The sequence below is a fragment of the Trifolium pratense genome, linkage group LG4 (genome assembly GCF_020283565.1).
Source record: "Trifolium pratense cultivar HEN17-A07 linkage group LG4, ARS_RC_1.1, whole genome shotgun sequence".
Taxonomy (NCBI): Eukaryota; Viridiplantae; Streptophyta; class Magnoliopsida; order Fabales; family Fabaceae; genus Trifolium; species Trifolium pratense.
The window spans coordinates 23,249,011-23,254,632 of NC_060062.1; the positions used below are offsets into that span (position 1 = coordinate 23,249,011).

The window sequence follows — 5,622 nt, forward strand, 5'->3', positions numbered from 1 at the left end:
TGAATTAAAAGGTGAACTCAATAATATACTTAACTTAGGCTCCAGTGCCGATGACAATAGACATTTGAATTTCTATGTCTTTATTTATTTGTTTTTAAAGAACATATTGTATGTCACTTTATATATTTTTTTTTATAATAAAAATAATTTTATTAAAAGGTATTAGAGGTACACCATCCCTTACAATGAAAGTAGTCTGGACCCATGAAGGGTTGTAGAACTCTCGGCAAACCATATGCTCGAAATATTTTTATTAAAAGGTATTAGAGGTACACCTCCTGTTCTCATGTTTTTTGAGGAAGATAAATATAAAGGGGTTTTCTAACTTAGACCCTAGTTAGGTCTAAGTTAGCAAGGTGCACCTTTTCAATTGGACCAAAATACCCATTCTTTTTAATTAATTAACCAAAATACCCATTAGTAGACGTAGATCCAGTGTCGCGCGCGTACCGAAGGACCATGGTTACAGACCGTTGATTTCCATCAGACAGCCAAGATCTGATCTCATCAAGACTGTCTGATCAATCAGACAGCCCAGATCATCCTGATCCATCAGATTCCAGCGCCTGCGCCACACTGGATTACAACCTGGAGAGAGAAAAATTTGCTTTTTAAAAGTAGGACACGTGTCACACAATGGTTGGCTGGGCGTGATTTTTGTTCATTTAATACTTTGAACTCAATTATTTCGTTGTAAATTAATTTTTTATTTTTTTTATTTTTATACCAAAATTCATAATTTTTTTTTGTCTACAAATAGAGACTTGGTTTGTTTGATTTGGACACCAAAAAAAAAACGCAATTTTTCACTACTTAATCTTATTTTTTGTCTACTAAATACGTTACTTGTGTGTTGTAATTTAACACGCACCACTCAACCAACTCACTGAAACCATTATACCAGGAAAATAGTAGATAATATTCTGGAACTTTTGGTATATTTTATGAAATTTTTGGAGACCTGAAACTATTTTTAGTTAATTAAATGAGATAAAACGGTAATTAAAAACTAATGTTTGCTTCTGAAACCATTTTACTGGTAGAATGGTCGCACATAGTTGTATTCTGAAACCATTTTACTGGTAGAATGGTTTCAATGAGTAATTTATTAATTGTGTTTGCTTCTGAAACCATTTATCTGGTACAATGGTTTCAGAGAGTTGTAATCTGAAACCATTTTGCTGGTAGAATGGTTTCAGTAAGTTGATTATTAGTTATTTGCTTCTGAAACCATTTAGCTTGTAGAATGGTTGCACATAGTTGTATTCTGAAACCATTTTACTGGTAGAATGGTTTCAGTGAGTAATTTATTAATTGTGTTTGCTTCTGAAACCATTTATCTTGTACAATGGTTTCAGAGAGTTGTAATCTGAAACCATTTTGCTGGTAGAATGGTTTCAGTGAGTTGATGTAAGGTAGTGAAAAATGAGATTAAGGTAGTGAAAAATTGGGTTTTTTTTTCTGTGTCCAAATCAAACGAACCAAGTCTCTATTTGTAGAGAAAAAAAAATTATGAATTTTGGTATAAAAAAAATAAATAAAAAATTAATTTACAACGAAATAATTGAGTTCAAAGTATTAAATGGAAAAAAATCACGCCCAGCCAATCAGACAGCGACACGTGTCCTGCCTTTAAAAAGTAGATTCTTCTCTCTCCAGGCTGTAATCCAGTGTGGTGCACGCGCTGGAATCTGATGGATTCGGATGATCTGGGCTGTCTGATTGATCAGACAGTCTTGATGAGATCAGATCTTGGCTGTCTGATGGAAATCAACGGCCTGTAACCATGGTACTGCGGTACGCGCGCGACACTGGATCCGCGTCCATTGATGGTAATTTGGTTAATTAATTAAAAAGAATGGGTATTTTGGTCCAACTGAAAAGGTGCACCTTGCTAACTTAGACCCAACTGGGTCTAAGTTAGCAGCCCCCAAAATATAAATACCTATGTGATTTTTAAGTTTAAGGTCTACCTGTTTTGGACTGAAATATTGGTACTTCACCGGTTCACCTTGAATTTCTCAATTCGAAAAACAAAAATATAATTTCTTCCTTTTATATATAGCAATTTCTCTCTAACCCGAATAACATTAGGTATCTAAACTAGTTGCTTATAAAAAAAAGTTGACCAATAAATAAAGTATACTCCCTCTGTTCTCTATTACAAGTAACATTTCATTTTTTACGTTGATGGAATAATTAATGTATCTAACATATAATATAAACCAAACACATTAGTTATTAAATAAATTTAAAATTATTTTTTTATTAATTTAATTGAGACCCGAAAGAGTCCATACTAAAATGTTTCGAGGGAAGACAATGTACATTACTGAAGTGGTCATATAAATTTGAAAGGAAAAAAAATGCTAGATTAAGAATTGGGTCATGTTAACATGTGCACCAAGTGCACATGTTAAGTTACCTAAAAAGGAAATATAGCATTTAATGATACAAAATATTTAATGTTTAAAGAGTTGAATTCACAAACTTAACATTTAATGTTTACCACATTTATCTTCTTAAGATACATGTTAACATTCTCCTTAAGAATTAAGATGATTAATTACCCTTAGATTTACGGACTTGGTCACATGAGTTTATTTTATGATGATGTCATAATATCATTGAATTCTAACCTTTGACGACACTGAACTGTAGCAGCCCCCTACTTTTTTTAATTAATAGGTACAGTATATATCAAAGAGTTGACAAATAAATTTTAAAAAAAGAGTGTTAGATTAAGATGATTAATTAACCTACATTAATGGACTTGGTCACATGGATTCATTTATGACATGTCACAATATCATTGGTCAGAGCAAAATATTGAATTATAACATGTCTTTTTTGTTCTGTAATAAAAAAAAGTCCTTTTCTTTATACTTATATATGAGGCCCATAGAGTATCAAAAAATTGACCAATAATTTCTTTTACTAATTAAAGAATTGACAATAAATAAAGCATTTTTATTTACGAAAGAATTTACCAATAAATAAATGTATGCATACTAAAGTAGTTAAGTGGTCCAAATTTCACTTTCAAAGAAAGTAAATAAGTAGGAAATTTTAAGTTTTTTTTAACAAGACAAAATGATATATATATATATATATATATATATATATATATATATATATATATATATATAAAGTAATCTTTTTAGCATAAGGCGTGCCAAAGTAGACTAGAAAAGTTACAAGAGAACCACAAAATAAAAACCATAAAAGCTGACTAGCCCACCAGATATGACAGTTTAAAACTAAAGTACTACCCGTCGGAACAGTTTGTGGTTTCTCTCAATCCACACGCAAACAAGTCAAATGAGTTGCATGAAAGATCGTCGTGCTCGAAGACCTCCTGCTGAAATAGTAAACTGAATGAAATGATGCGATAGAGTCTGAGCAGTCACCAATATATAGTCAGTTTAATCTCCACCGTTATATATTACTTGTAATTAATATTAATATTTATATCAACAGTCTCATAAGATTTGAGCGAGATAGTTCTATTAATTAATTTATTCATTCTTAAAGTGTTAACTAAAATGTTTTGAGAGAAAATTTAATTGTTTAGTTACGTAAGATATATTGTGTTTGAGCTTATATCTCTCTCAATAGATTCTATACCATTCATTTCACGCATCTATATATATGATATCCTAGAGTAGACTTGTCCATAAAAAAACTCCTAGCTTCTACAACATAATTTGTTGCATAAGATGTCTTATTTTAAAAAGCTTATAATAATGAACCTAGCATTAATGCTGTTTGTGATTCTCTTGTTTATCATGAAAGTGGAAGCAACCACTATCCAAAATTGAGCCACATCACGAAGCATGTAAGTAGTTAATTAAGTTCAACTGCATCAATTCATGTTTTTTTTTTAATCTAATTTCATTATTTAATTTTCTTTCCATTTGAAATTTATGTATATATAGTTTACTAATTATTCATTCACCATGTTTCTGCCATGTTTATGAATCTTAAAGATGCACGCCTACTTTATACTCTTGTTACTGATCATCCACAGTTGCACAACTATGAGATTCCTCCTCCTGCAATATAATGATCAGTTAATGGTCACACTCTCGACCAGGGGTGTTCATGATTCATGGACTTCAGAGCAAAACTTTTGTAAACACTTATATACACATGAATGAATGTAAGGTGTTATGACTATTATAAGTAAATTATAGGTTGTTGGAGTGAAATTACCAATTTGTATTTCTTTTATTATTAGGATTCGAATTTGATAGTTCGGAGATTTCGTATGAATTTTGTTGATTGTATTAATGAATTAAGGCTTTATTTGATTTATTTGATTGTTCAATTTTGTTTTTTATTTTATTAGGTGCCTCTATGTAATTTCATTTTTGAATTTGGTCCCTCTAAATGGATAACTGAGCATAAGAAAGATCATTAGTTATAGTCTTTTGACAAATCATCATCGCTTGTCACGTCACATGCTGCGACGTCAGCCTCCATTTGCCACACATGCGTTTTTTAACAGACTTGACGCTAAGGATCAAAACAAAAAAAAATTATATTTCAAGGCCTATTTAAAAAAAAAGTACAAGAAAAAAAAACCATACACTCGCAAACTTACAGGGACATATTAGATAGTTAAGCCAAAATTAAATGGAACAATAATGTCTTCTTTGTTTTGGTGAACATGAAACAATAATGTCTATTAAGAATTTTTTTTTTGTTAGACTGGCGATGACGGGCCATTGAAAACTCACACACATAAAGTAGACAGACCGAGGTTCAAACCCCGATCATACCGGTTGAGGTAGAATTTGTGGCAAAGCATTATACATGGTTTTCTCTGTTATATTCACTGCCGGGGAATACACAGGGAGTAGCTTAGAGATTCAAAGGATCTGATATATTCACAATGAAGAAACGAGAATTTGGAATAGTTTCTGGCACTGGTTATTTTCGGTTTGTTAAAGGATATGGTATTATGGAAACAGAGCTTATGGATTTAGTTAATCTTAGAGCAACTATTAAACTCAATGTAACAGTGAAACATTATTAGAATTTCAACCAATAATTGTTCTCAAGCCAAGTTAATTAGTTATGCTTAAATGTTTCTGAATTCTGATATACAAAGTTTAAACAAAGAAATGCTATTTATTTTGAAGTCCCACATCGGTGAGTGGAAACAACAGATACCAAAGAGTTGGGTATAAATAAAGGGCCCGAATATTGAACAATTCATATCTTTCTCGGCCTTTTGGCTAAGAACAAGTGTAGTATCTGTTCTTATTAGTTTAATATCTGATATGTGATTCATTGAGTCACATGATATTAAATTACTTTTTTTAGGGGGAGAAGCAACTTCAATAGCTTGCTATTAGGCTTCTCGAGTGTTGCCTTTGCGTTGCATTATTGCATCGGCCGGCTTACTCCTTCAATACCAGTTCAATTTTTTCTAAATTTCTCATTTTGTTCGCCTATTTTAAACTAAATGAGATAATTAAGATCATAATAATAAGATCATTAAGTGGATTGGTTTATAAGATGAGATAGAAGAGAACACAACAACATATTTCTTTGCCATTGAATCATCCATGGAGAATATAATGCCAAACAATTTGGAAAAGTTTCTTCAAAATA

General features: G+C 31.4%; 1 non-coding gene across 1 annotated transcript; it reads left to right on the forward strand.

Moving 5' to 3' along the window:
- The first annotated feature begins 5,222 nt into the window (after nt 1-5,222).
- On the forward strand, nt 5,223-5,417 carry LOC123882623. Its single transcript, XR_006799938.1, has one exon. It is a non-coding gene; the product is annotated as a U2 spliceosomal RNA (small nuclear RNA).
- Nucleotides 5,418-5,622: the final 205 nt, after the last annotated feature.